This window comes from Pipistrellus kuhlii, unplaced genomic scaffold, assembly GCF_014108245.1.
Source record: "Pipistrellus kuhlii isolate mPipKuh1 unplaced genomic scaffold, mPipKuh1.p scaffold_m20_p_8, whole genome shotgun sequence".
Taxonomy (NCBI): domain Eukaryota; kingdom Metazoa; phylum Chordata; class Mammalia; order Chiroptera; family Vespertilionidae; genus Pipistrellus; species Pipistrellus kuhlii.
In genome coordinates this window covers 17,674,280-17,688,918 of record NW_023425584.1, presented here as the reverse complement: position 1 = coordinate 17,688,918, position 14,639 = coordinate 17,674,280, and positions in this window count along the sequence as shown.

The following is a 14,639-nucleotide window of genomic DNA, read 5'->3' as shown; positions in this document are numbered from 1 at the left end:
TTCGGTCCTGGTTGGAGGAACAAGAATCACTATCTGGCCCTTGACCTCCAGAAGCTTTGGGTCTTGCTGAGAGGACATGCCTTAATGGATACACGCGTGGGACAGACTCTGAAGCGGATCCCCGGGACTCGAGGCAGGGATGCCAGGAGGAGCAGGCAGAGAAGGCTTCCTGGAAGAGGTGGATCTTGAAGCATGGACTGGGTTTGAGTAACATACACAGGGAGAAGGTGGAGAATGTTCTCATAAGCATCTGCACGACATGGCCTCCTCGCCTCCTCGCCTCCTCATTGTCCTCCTTGCTCACTCTATTTCATTCCCATCAGCTTCCTTTTAGCTCCTCAGCAACCCCAGGATCTTTGCACTTGCTCTTACCTCTAGCTAGAGCATCCTTCCATCTGATTTCCCTGTGCCTACAGTTTCCTCAGCCTTCAGGTCTCTGTCCTGATGTCATCTAAGAGAGGGCCTTGTTGACCACCCAACTTACTTCCACCTCCTTCTCTCTCTCACTGGCATAGTGCATCACCTTACACTGTTTCATCTCCTTCCTCGAACTTGTCACGATGAGAAACTCTCCCCGATGAGTTGGAAGGTCCAGGAGAGCAGGGGCTTCATGTGCCTCGCTCACGGCAGCGCTCCCGTGTCTAGAACAACGGCCGACACAAAGTTGGCTCGAATCAATGAGGGCATTGTTTTCTGACTGGGCTCCAGCCTGGAATCGTGCTGAACGCTGGTCTTCAGAGATCCTCAAGCCTACAAACATTGGATGGAAATTTTAGGCACCGGTGCGCTTTTCCGTAGAAAAGGTCCCTGGCTTTTTCCAGATCCTCAAAGGAAGTAGTCAGAAACCCAAGGAAGGATCGGCTCTGGATGACCACCAAGCCCTCTCCCTGGTCCAAAGCCAGGGCTGATGCTCCGCTTGGCTGTCCATACAAGGTGCCGGCAGATGCCTCAGAGATTTGTTTTGCCAACTAAACAGATGTATATTTTTATAGGACCCGTTGCTATAGTTTCCAGGCATCACAGGGACTAAAATTAACCTAAACGTTGAGTTTTCTTCATAAACTAAGATAATGATTCTGATGAAAATGAGCCAATGGAACTATCTCTAGTGTGTGGCTGGAGTGCCAAGGTGGCCTTTGGTTCAGGGACTGAAAAGCTGGTTGGGGCTAAGCTAAAGCTCTGGGACAGTGATCCCATCTGGAGACCTCTTTCCAGACCCCTGTGGGGACATCTGGGCCGGGATTCCTCAGAGGAAAACGTGGTAGGTTTATACCTAGGAGTAAGAGCACCCCTGGGGGAACAGGAGCCTCTGAAGCATGGGCGACTTTAGCCTGGGAAGGGACATGGAGACTCGTGTTTCTCCTCTTCCTTCCCTCCTTCCTCTTTAGTCCTTCCATTTTTACACCCTTTGGCCATTCCACAGTGCTTCCTCATCTACTGTCTCAATGAACAACACAGAAGTCAATGAGGGAGTCAGAGTGGGGCTCAGAACCTTTATTGTAGATATGGGGACACTGAGGCCCCAGTCACCTAGGGCTCCAAGTCACCTCACACCTGGCTAAGAGGCAGATTCTCAGCCCCACTTGTCTTTCTGCTGGGTGACTCGAGTCTCTTGATGTCATCTGATGGACCATCTCTTGGAGCTGGACTGGGGCCAGGTGGGCAACCAGTTTCCCTGTAAGAGGAGGAATACCTGGACAGGGAGTGAGACATCTGAACCCTGGAAAGAGACCAGCGGGGCTGTTGATTTGGCTTCTGGCAAAAAGGAAAGCAACCAAGCAGAAAGTTAAATAAATAAAAGCAGCGCCAGGAACCATCCCCTAAGGCCATACATTAGAAACTGTCATGAGCTCATTGGTTCAGCTCTCCAGGCCATAAATCCTGAGTGGGCCTCACAGGTTAAAAAAAACAACAACAAATTTTGCATGTGGGAACTTGGTGGCCTGTTGAAACAATTATGACTAAGCTGGGAAGAGAAATAATATCCAATATTGCTGAGCAGATACTGGGCAAAACACATTATACCTATTATCTTAATTAATCTCCACTTAATATATAAACTTAGGTAGTATGTTAGCTTCCCATTATTGCTATAATAAATTACCCCAAACTTGGTGACTGAAAGTGGGCATTTACTTTAGTCCTGGAGGTCAGACATCCGCCAATGAAGGTGTTAGCAGACTGTGTTCCTTCCGGAGGCTTGAGGGGAAAGTTGGTGTCCTGGGCTTTTCTCGCTCCCCAAGGCCACCTGTATTCCTTGGTTTAGGGCCTCTTCCTCCATCTTCTAAGCATGTCGCTCCAGCCTCTGCTTCCATCATCACATTTCCTTGTTCACTTCACCCTCTTGCCCCTCTCATACTCTTGTATAAGGACCCATCTGGATAATCTAAGAGAATCTTCCCATCTCAAAATCTTTAACTTGCCCCAGCCAGTTTTGCTCAGTGGATAGAGCATCGCACTGTAGACTGAAGGGTTCTGGGTTTGATTTCGGTCAAGGGCTTGTATGTCGGTTGCAAGCTCAATCCCATGGGAGGCAACCAATTGATGTGTCTTTCTCATAGATATGTCTATCTGTGTGTCTCTCCCCCTCCCTCTCACTCTCTCTAAAAATCAATGGAAAAATATCCTTGGGTGAGGATTAAAAAAAAAAAAAAAAAAAAAAAGATTCTTTAACTTAATCTGCAGTCTAAGGTAATATATTTATGATTATGGGGGTTTAGGATGTGGACATCTTGGGGGGGTGCTTTTTGTGGTCTTCCATAGGTAGATACAATTCCCATTCCTATTAAAATTTTTAAAAAAATAATTTTTATTCATTTCAGAGATGAAGGGAGAGGAAGAGACAGAAACATCAATGATGACAAAGAATCATTGATTGGATGCCTCCTGAACCTCTCATACCAGGGATTGAGCCTGCAACCCGGGCATATACTCTGACTGGGAATCAAACTGTGACCTTCTGGTGCATAGGTCGATATTTAACCACTGAGTCATACCGGCTGAGTCCCATTCCCATTTTAAAGAGAATACAGAAGTTCAGAGAACTAAACAATTTGCTCAAAGTCCCGTATTGGAGAAGTTGGGAATCCACACAAGTAACTCAACTCCACACACACACACACACACACACACACACACACACACACTATTGCTTCGCTGTACAAACCTCTGCTTCTGCCACACTCCTGGTGAGACCACCCTTCTTCCTCATCTGCCTCAACCCTAACCCGTCCTTCAATCCAGGCTGAATTTCTATTCTCTCAAAGCTTAGGGCTGATAGGGCCCTTGGGCCCTACCCAGTTGTACAGTGGGGAAAATTGAGGCCAAGGTCACAGTGTGGACAGCTAGGCCTGGAGCCCTGGCCTCCCACCTCCAGCTCTAGCTGCCCCTCGCCCGTGGAGGCAGGGACTGGACTGGCTGATCCCTTTAGGCTGAAGATTACATATCAAAACTCTGATATGTACCCTTTGTATGTCTGCCTCAAAGTCAAGGCTGCCAAGCTAAGAAGGCTGGGGTATGAAGACTGGCTCAGCCTGTTGTCTTATTACTGTATCTTTCTCCAGGGCGGCCCTCCCATTGGCTAAAAGGCACAAAGACCTCATTGTCTTCTGGATGTTGGTCCCCTGGGCAGAATGGCCACTGACCAGGGCAAGGCCCAACAGAGAGGAGGATGAAGTTTCACTGCAGTTCCCTCCCACTTGCAGTTCTCCCGTTGAGTAGTTCAGATTGTGCCCTCAGCTTGTTACAGCGCACAAAAGACTTTTAGACCCATAATCTCATTGCATGGCACAGTTAGTCTATAAAGTAGAAAAGTCAGGATTCACCAAGTGCATTTTGGGCTTGAGTTGACAGTGTCCCTGGAGAAATTGCCCAAGGTCACCCAGCTGGCCCATGTGGAGCGGGAATGGAAAGCCCATACTCAACATTTGGTCCAAGACTCTTCCCACTGTGTTAGCTTCCTCCATCCAGGTACCAGGGAGAGTTTGCCAAGGCATCTTCTCACAGAGCCCCCTTCTTCACTGAGGTGACGAATGGTTTATAGTGTGTCGGTCGCTCTTTCTCCTGTTGATGCAGGCCTACCCAAAGTGATGCTTTGGTTTGAGTTCTGAGTTCAGTTCTGCCCTCAGTAGGGTCTGAGGCCCTGCCTATGGTCTGTTAGCTCTCCCTTCCACGGTTCCTTACTGTAAAATGAGCTATGATCTTCATACTTGATCCACCTGGGTATCAAGTCAATGTAAAGTCCAAGTGAGCATGCATTTTAGAGAATCAGTAAACACAAGACCGGAGTTCAAAGGCTCAGCTTTGGAATCTGATTTCTGTGAATGGGTCCTGCTGTGAGTTATTTAATTCTGGAAAACTTGGGGCATCTCACTGAACCTCCTGCCTCAGTTTCCTCACATGTAAAGTGTAACTTTCCACTTTAGGTTCTTGAGAGGATTAAATGAGATCATATGTATAATGCATTTGGCTTATTGTTGCATATTATGACATAACCTATCAATGTTAGCTACCTTATCATTAGATCACTAAATTATTGGACGTTTCTTAAAGTGTATTCCACAAATATGAATCCTCAGGAAAAAAAGGGGGACCCTAGGTTCAAGTGAGTCCGGTTAATGTGGCATTCATCACCTTCCTCATGGGTGTATATTCCTAAGGGATATTAAAACATTAAAGGCTCTGAAAAGTCCTGTAGAAAAGAAACTTGATTAACCCCATTTAACTGTTACAGACCCTCCATTTTATGAGCTTCCGCATACATCCTACATACCCTGCATTCCATGAAAAACTCTTTGGAAATGTTTATTTGATCCAACGCCCTTGTATAGGAAGGTGAAGTGACTTGTCCTGGGTCACCTGGGATATTAGTGGCAGAGCTGAGATTTGACCCAAGATAATGAATTCTTTGGCCTATTGCTCTGAGAAAACACCTTCTGCTGCTGGTGTGGAAACACACTTCTAAATGTTAAAAGATTTATATTGCAGGCTTTATAGCCCTTAAGCCTTTCTCTGGGTTTCTGTATCTCTGACTGAGGGTGCAGGGCTGCCTCAGGCCTGGCCTGAGCTGTCTTTTGCAGCCGTGGGCAGGGTTGGAGGAGCTCAGCGATGGATTGGTTCTGTCTCCTCTCATCCCAGTTCTGTAATATTGCAGCTGCTGGTCCTGGTCCAGGGAACACTCACACGCAGGCACCAATTTTCTTCTGAAACCCCACATGTCCGGATATCTTTTCTGAAGGAGGGGAAAACCCAATAACTCACCCCTACAATGTGGCAGCTCTTACATGTCCCTGACGTAGCCCTCAAACCAAACCTCTCTTCAGTTTTAGCAGCTGTGGAACCAGAAATCATGCCAGCCTGCCAGCCCAGCGACGTGGCAGCTACGCTGTGACTTAGCCGATCTGAGAGACAGCCTGGACAGTCATTTGGTCTTTTGAGCCCCTACCTCCTTCTCCAACTCAAGTCTTTTTCTGCACTGTTTCCTGGACAAGCCAGGCCTCAATGCCTACATATATATATATATATATATATATATATATATATATATACACACACTAGAGGCATGGATTCATGCACTGGTGGGGTTCCTCAGCCTGGCCTGCAGGGATGTGGTCAAAACCGGCTCTCTGGTATCTCCCAAGGGGTCTCAGATTGCGAGAAAGCATAAGCCAGGCTGAGGGACCCCATCGGTGCACGATTGGACTGGGGAGGGACCGAGGGAGGGCTCTAGGGTATGTCCAAGATGTCTCGTCCAGTCCTAACTGGCCGGACCCCAGTAGCAAGCTAACTTACTGGTCAGAGCATCTGCCCCCTTATGGTCAGTGTGCATCAGAGCGACTGGTCGAATGGTTGAACAGTCGGACACTTAGCATATTAGGCTTTTATTGTATAGGATATTTTTTATTTCAGAAAGAAAGAGAGAAGGAGAGAGAGAGAAACATCAATGATGAGAGAATGAAGACAGGAGCTTCTTGTAATGAATCTTTGAGATTCTCCATGTCGGTGGTTTGCAGGCGGCCCTCTTGAGTTCTAGGAGTTCCTTGCAAGAGCCCTGAGGGGGGCAGCAGGAAGGCCAGAAGGGCAGTCTCCAGTCCCCCAGTCCACCCCTCCTTCAACCAGAGCAGAACTACATTTATTGGTCTGACATATTGGGCTTTGCGGAAGATTTCATTTCTTTTTTTTTTTTTAATGTTTTTTAAAATACACCACTATTTTTATTGATTTCAGAAAGGAAGGGAGAAGAAGAGATAGATAGAAACATCAGTGATGAGAGAGAATCATTGATTGGCCACCTACTGCAAGCCCCCTACTGGGGATCAAACCCATAACCTGGGCATATGACTTGACCAGAAATCAAACTGTGACCTTCTGGCTCATAGGTTGATGCTCAACCCTTTGAGCCCCACCTGCTGGGCAAGATTTTATTTATTGCAATGGTTTTGATACTTTAAAAAGTGATTTTTTTTTGAAATGCGCAAATTTATGTTCAGGCCACTGGCTTTACTAGTGAAACAAAATGAGCCCTGGAGAGAAAGGGCCATCTGTCCAAGGACACGGAGTATCACAGACTTGCAAACTATCTCAGGGACTATGGGAAAGGGGAAGGAACCAAGTGGGAGTCCCGGAGGAGGTGAGGCCCACTCCCTGGGAGCGTGGAGTCTGCGCAGCCTGGCCAGCAGCCAGCAGTCCCTGCTTCCTCCCCAGGCAGAAGGAAGGGGCTGCACCCCCAGCCTGGTGCATCCCTGGAGGAGAGACCAGGGCTCCCAGGGAGGCAAACTCCCGTCTTCAGGGCAGGCAGGTGACAGAAGGCGATACACCAGGACACACGGGGCCTGGAGAATGTGTGCCCACCCTGAGGCTTGGGTCCCTTCACGATACAAAACCCACCTGCTGGGGAAATCTCTCCTCGAGCCACCAGTTTGATACCTTTGCTGGTAGGGGTTGGATTTATCTTTCTTTAAAGGCACTGACCCTCTCTCTTCTGAATTCTTCTGAAAGAAAGGCTAATGTCCAACCTCCCCATTTAGAAAACTTTAAGGACACACAGCCCCTTGAGACGCAGTCCCTTGCTTCCTTCTCTCTCCTAATCTTTCTTCTCCTCCTCCACCTTCTCATTTCTCTTCTCTCCATCTTTTTTGCTTGAAACCTGTTCTTTCTGTCCTCCCCATCCTTTTGAAAAGAACACTGGACGAGACCTGGGCTCCACATCCACCCCATCCCAGTAAGTGACTTGGGCAAATTGCTTCCCCTCTCTGGGCCTCCGTTTGCTCATTTGTGAGATGAGGGTGTTGGGTTAGGTCACAATTCCCAAGGACCAAGATGAGAGGGCTCAGGGTGCCCCTCAGGCCCTCAGAGACAGCTGTTTGGCTATTTTAATAATAGGGGTCTCTCTCGTGTAAACAAAGGCTTCTCCCACTAATAACAAACCACTTGCAAACCACCAAGTCATTTAACTTAAAGCCTTCAAATCCGGGGTTTCCTCTTCCCTTCCTCTGTCTCCTGCTTCTCTCCCTCCCTCCGATTCCCCACTGGGATCCTCAGGTTGCCAGCGGAGCCTTATGAACCTGTCCTACTATCCCTCTAGAGGCCCGGCTCCAGCCTTTCACTTGCAACATAGGAAAATAAAACTGTCTTTCCAGAAATCCAAGGACAGAAAGGGATACCCAAAGGGCCACAATAGATCGTAGCCAGCCGCCCATCTCGGTCCCTGGTCCCAACACAGATCTCTAACTTCTCCCCTCCCCCACTAGGCCGCCGCTTCCCAGCCCCATTCTAAGTTGGTTACACTCCTGATTCAGACATTCTTGTGGTGTGAAGTCACCTCCGCCCCAGCCAGCTGAAGCGGGGAGCTCAGGACAGCCCACGGCAGCTGCTGGCCCCCCCTCACCCTGCCACGTCCCACACCCTCAGCTCCTCTCCTCCAAGGGCTCAGAATTTCCATTTGAACTCCTTCCAGTTCTGGAAAGAAATGCAGACAAAGTGGCAAGGGCATGTCGGAGTGGGCTGTCTTTTGCCCATAGCTCTGAGCCCAGGCCCTGGCACACGGTTGACTCCCAGGAAAAAGTACTGAAGTGCATTTGTCAAATCAAGACAGAGACACTGACAGAGCCTGGCATAGTCAAGAGAGAGACAGGAGATACCAAAAGGAAGAGACAGGACACACAGAATCAGAAGTGGAGAGAAACGTTCCCAGATCTTAGCAATCGGGCAAAAGTTGCCTGCGTGTCCTCCTACGTCAGCCTGAGGCCTGGCCTATGGGCCTATCTGAGGATTAGCTTCTTCTCTAGGAATGCATTCTTATTCTTGTTTGACTTCCTGCTTACTATTGATTAGGGAACTGAAGCTAAAGTTACGCATTAACTCATAGGTTTCTGTCCAGTTGAAGAAGAACCCCAGAAGTTAGTTGTAATGCCGTGTAGGACATTAACCAGGTTTGCATTTGATCTTGCAGTCTTTCCCCAGCATTCTTTCAGCCCCTTTACAGCGTGCCCCCCCCAAAATGTATACACACTTTAACAGCCAATAGCTTAATTTTGAAAATGAAATGTATTTTAATAAATACTGTCATATAATTATTCAAGGTGTGGGTATATATTTGGAGGGACAATCTCTCTTTGACTTCTCTGAATCACTGGACGAGACCTGGGCTCCACACACACTCCATCCCAGTAAATGACTTGGGCAAATTGCTTCCCCTCTGAAATCAATAAAAATATATTTTAAAAAAATGCTCAATTCCTCGTGGTGTAAAGAAATCACTGACTAACATGTTTTATTTGTATGAGAGTTATAATTTTAACTTTAAATATTTTCTCAACTCATTTTAGAGAGAGAGGAAGGGAGAATGAGAAAAACATTGATTTGTTGTTCCACTTACTTATGCATTCATTGGTTGATTCTTGTATGTGCTCTGATGAGGGATTGAACCTGAAACCTTAGTATATCAGGGTGATGTTCTAACCAACTGAGCTACCCGGCCAGGGTGTGATTTTAACATCTAAAGAACCGTATTTTGACAAGAGGCAGACATAGAATGAGATGAGGATGAGAGAGAGGAAAGCTGTGAGAGGCAGAGACAGAGAGAAAAAGGAAAAGAGATAGTGAGACATTGAGAGAGGGGCAGGTGAAGGGGCCAGCAGGAGCCGGGAATGGGCCTTCTCCCTCCTTCCTACCTAAGCTCTTAGGCCTGAGGCCAGTGCCTTTCACAGATGTGGGATCAATGATAGAGGGCAGGGGAGCCTCTAATAAGCCTCTAATAAGACATTTGGGAACTGGAGGTATGTTGCTGTCTGAAACCGCCCTCCATGTTCTGGGCACCATGTGCTGTGGATCCATGTTTTTAAGGGTTTCTCCAGCTCTGAAAACTCTAGGCCCACAGGCAACCACCTTTAGCTCCTTAGCCGCATTCCCTCCAAGCTCCTAAGGTGACTTAGGAGTCCCTGCATAGCCTGGTTCCTGTCAACCCCTCCAGCCTCCTCATCATCCCTCCCTCCACCCCCGCAACCCTGGCCTCCCCCTCCCCCACCAACACATTCTATTAACCAGACCCACTTGTAATTGCTCTGTCAAACCAGAATCTCTTGACATTCCTGTTACCTTGGTTGGTTTTTTTAAAATATATTTTTATTGATTTCAGAGAGGAAGGGAAAGGGAGGGAGAGATAGAAACATCAATGATGAGAAAGAATCATTGATTGGCTGCCTCCTGCACACCCCACAGTGGGGATCGAGCCCGCAACCCAGGCATGTGTCCTGACCGGGAATAGAACCATGAGCTCTTGGTTCATAGGTCAATGCTCAACCACTGAACCACACCAGTTGGGTATGCTCCTGCTACCTTTGTTTTCCTTGCCTGAAACAGTTTCCCTGGGACTTAAACTGCTCTCTCCTACCATCCTTCTGTTCTCAGCCCAGACATCACTTCCTTTGGAAAACTTCTCTGACTCCAAGTCTGGGTTAGGTACTGTTTCCTCAGCTGTCTTCACTGCACTGGGAGTGTCATGGAGGGAGAAGTGGTACCTGTCTCCCTTGTGTCCCTAGTGTTTGCACAGGGCCCAGCCCAGGGGAGGGGCTCAATCACTCAGCTCAGTGAGCCATTAGCTCTAGAGATGGAGGCAAGGAAAGGCAGAAGGGATGCCTCCTGCTAAAACTGTCTCCTTTGTTCCACTCACCTCCCAGCTTCCTGCCTCCTCGGGTCCTGGGTCCTCGGAGAAAAGGGGAGCATCTGGAGGTCATAACCTCACCCTTAGGAACGGCTGGCTGTGAGCCGGGGCCAGGTGGGTCTTGGATGGAATACAGGCCTGGGAACCTTCTCTAGTTTCCAACCCAGACGTTCAGCCCCAAGGACAGGCAGTGTCCAGCCTCCCTCCACCGCTCAGCTGGCCAAAAACTAAGAAAGAGGGCCCTGTGCTCCCCGGGAGCGAGGCCAAGGCAGTGGTCTGGGTGGGGAGAGGTGCCCCAGGAGAGATGGTTCCGTTTCAGGGGCTCTCCAACCCCTTCCCACAGCGATGTGCCAGGGCCTCTCCTGCTCTTTCCAATTAAATCATTTGCCTAATGGTTCTTAGCAACTCTCATGGGTCCAGAGGGGCCAGCGGGAGAGCCCATTACCTAAAGACAAGGCAGCAGTGTGGTCCTGCCTGGGCGCCTCCAGGCCTCACTCCTCTCACACCACCCTCTCCATCTCGTCATATCCTCACATCCCTAACACTATGTAAACTTATTTTTAAGACATAAATACAGTTTTTAAAATATGTGTTTCTTGGTTTTTTTAGAAAAAGAAAGGGAGGAGAGAGAGAAACATGGATGAGATGGATGGCCTGCCTCCTGAATGCCCCTACTGGGGATCCAGCCCACCACCCGGGCTGGTGACTTGTTGGTGCATGGGACAACAACGCTCAATCCATGGAGCCACATGGGCTGGGCTAAAACATAAGCACATTTAATGTAAAGGAAAACATAGGTCACTAATACATGAAGAGGAACATCCCTTGCCATGTCAGTGTGTCTTGTTGGCCCCTGGGATGTACTCTCCACCCTCCCAATCTCCTCTAGGAACCAGGGCTGACCTTCAGCCTGAGTCCAGGAGACCCCCATGGCCTCTGTTTCCATTGGGATTGGCAGTGGGTGCATCGGTAGGAGGTTGGGAAGAGGGGGAAGAAGACTGAGGCTGGGATATTTACTCCCCAGAACCCTCTCTGGTCCCAGTACCACAGCTTCCGTGCCCCTCAGACCCCTTGCAGTGCTGGCCCTAGGGACTGCTCTCTTCCTCTGGCGTACCCACGTGGGGCCACGTCTGCGTAAACAGCCCCTTGACGGAATTCTCAGATTGCCCATTTTGAAAATGCCATCTGTTTCCTGCCAGGACCTTGACATGTCATAAATAGAAAGGAACTGACACAGTGCTAATCAAAGTATGCCACTAAGTTCTAAATGTAACAAGGAACAGGAAGAATGTCTATGTGATGCTACAACGTGATCTCCAGTGAAAAACAAGCAACAAGAACCAGGATGCAGAACAATATTCCAAGTGCAGGAGAGAAAATTAAAAATATATATATGGCCGAAACCGGTTTGGCTCAGTAGTAGGGCATCGGTCTGCGGACTGAAAGGTCCCAGGTTCGATTCCGGTCAAGGCATATACCTTGGTTGTGGGCACATCCCCGATAGGGGGTGTGCAAGAGGCAGCTGGTCGTTGTTTCTTTCTCATGGACGTTTCTAGCTCTCTATCTCTCTCCCTTCCTCTCTGTAAAAAAATCAATAAAATATATTTAAAAATATGATTATACTTAAAAAAATAAAAATATGTATATGTATTTGCTTAAGTTTTTAAAGAAAATCAATTGAAAACCAAAAATTGACAGAAATGGTTACCTTAGTGAGAGGGGAAAGGTTGTTGATAAAAGCTATTTCTGTGAAAAAGCTATTTTTCTTTTAAAATGTTTAAATGTAACTTAAGACCTGCCCTAAGTTACCTTGTTCTGTAGTTCTAACTTTGGAACTACTACATTTATTTTTATTGAATTTTTAAAGGGAGGGAAGGAGAGAGAGAGAGAGAGAGAGAGAGAGAGAGAGAGAGAGAGAGAGAGAGAAATTTGTTTTTCCACTTTTTCATGCTTTCATTGGTTGCTTCTTGTATGTGCTTGCTTTGACTGGAGATTGGTATGTGCTGGGGTGGCTATGTAAAACAAGTCTGATAAAATATCGATAGTAGTTAAAGCTGGGTGATGGGCACATGGGAGGTTGATAATGTTATTTTTTTTTTATAATGTTATTTTATTTGTTTTGAAGTTTTCCATAAAACCCTAAATTAATCCTGTTACTTGTGAATGCTCTGAGCCAAAGTCAGCCCCTTTGTTAAAAAACAGAAAGATTAGCAAGTGCTAGAAAGGTGTTAGCAGTTTAGTAGCTCCAAATTAATACTTTCTCCTCAGAAAGCTTGGAAAAGACTGGGACCCTGGCTGGTGTGGCTGAGTTGTTTGGGCGTCCTCCTGTGCACCAAAAGGTTGCCGGTACAATTCCTGGTTAGGGCACAGCCGATCGATATTCCACTCTCACAGCCACGTTTCTTTCTCTCTCCCCCTCTCTCTTCCTCTCTCTTTAAAAGTCAATAACAATTATTGAGAAAAGACTGGAACAGGAAATAATTTACTTACTCTGTGGATTAAGTATCATTTCATGCTGAAATCATCTTCAGGCCCTAACTGGTTTGGTTCAGTGAATAGAGCATTGGCCTGCAGACTGAAGGGTTCTAGGTTCAATTCCAGTCAAGGGCATGTGCCTTTACTACGGGCACATTCCCAGTATGGGGTGTGCAGGAGGCATCTGGTTGATGTTCCTATCTCTCTATCCTTCTCCCTTCCTCTCTGTAAAAAAAACAAAAACAAACAAACAAACAAAAAACGAAACTGGTTTGGCTCAATGGATAGAGTGTCGGCTTGGGAACTGAAATGTCCCAGGTTCGATTCCGGTCAAGGATGTGTACCTTGGTTTCGGGCATATCCCCAGTAGGGGGTGTGCAAGAGGCAGCTGATGGATGACTCTCTCTCATCGATGTTTCTAGCTCTCTATCTCTCTCCCTTCCTCTCTGTACAAAATCAATAAAATATATTTTAAAAATAAAAAAATTAATAAAACCATTAGGAACTGATTTAAAAAAAATTGTCAAAATTAATAAAACCATTAGGAACTGATTTAAAAAAAATAAAAATTGTCAGCTATTCTGAAAAACAGACCCTGGCCCAGTGGTACATTTGGGAGGAATCTGAAGCATTGTTCTCCCGCCTACTCCAATGTCCTGACTCTTCCTCTTCAGACCAACTGCATTTCAGAGCAGCTGACAGAACAGCTGTTGGCTTCCTGTGAATGCGGAGGCGGGGATGGGGGCGGGGAGGGGGGGGTGGCTCTGATTGACCAAAATGAGGGGCATTTTTATCCTTGGACCAGGACCTAGAGTCTTTCCACTACACACAGGTGATGAGAGCGGGAGGAGGGGTCCTCCAGGGGAAAACTAGGGCACCATGAGTGGAGAAAGGGTCAATGGATGCAGGGGGATAAAACACCATAGCCCACAAAAAATAAAAAAATAAAAATATGTATATGTATTTGCTTAAGTTTTTAAAGCAAATACATCTCATCTCATATCAAGTACCAGCATAAACACACCAAACTTTCTCATTTACTTTGAAAAGAGGTAACATAAAGAAATCCAGATCTGCCCAGTGTTTCTCAGTGGTTAGAGTGTTGGCCTGTGCATCAAAAGGTCAAGGGTTCCATTCCCAGCCCGGGGTGATGTTCAGGAGGCAACTAATCAATGATCTCTCTCTCTCTCTCTCTCTCTCTCTCTCTCTCTCTTTCTCCCTTTCCCCATCCCACCCTTTCTTCCACTCTCTCTAAAAATCAATGGGAAAATATCCTTGGATGAGGATTACCAAAAAAAAGGAAGAAGAAGCCCAATTATACTTTTAAACTCATCCCATCAAATAGGAATCACTCCAAAGAATTGTTTTATCTTTTCTATCTCGTGTTTCTCCTCTGTAGAGTGGGGATGTTGGTATTTATCCCCATTCAGCAGTTAAGAAGATTCAGGGAGATAATTCATATAAAAAGCTTAACAGAGCCCAGCTGGCGTGGGTCAGTGGTTGAAGGTCGACCTATGAACCAGGAGGTTCATAGTTCCCAATTCCTGGTCAGGGCACCTGCATGGGTTTGGGGCTCAATCCCCAGTGTGGGGCATGCAGAAGGCAGCAATCAGTGATTCTCTCTCATCAGTGATGCTTCTATCTCTCTCTCCCTTCCTCTCTGAAACCAATATATATAAAAGCTTAGCACAATGGCTGGCACATAAAAAAGGCTCAACAAAACGGCAACTATTTTACTATCTGTTGTCCACTCAATCCAGTTCGTCAGACTCGGAAAGCAACCTCCTGTCCTGCCCAGGCTTCCTGGAATGTGACCTCCAGTTGATGACCTGCTCCAGCCTCCCCACAGGCCCAACAAACCAACCCTGACCCTGGTCATTCAACTTACGGCCCTGAGTCATTCTCTGGGTTCAATGGCCCAAAGAGCTTTGCTTGGAACTCAATAAACTAATGACCATAAAAAACAGCCTAGACGCTGAGAGAGATCTGACCCACTTTTTTCCTT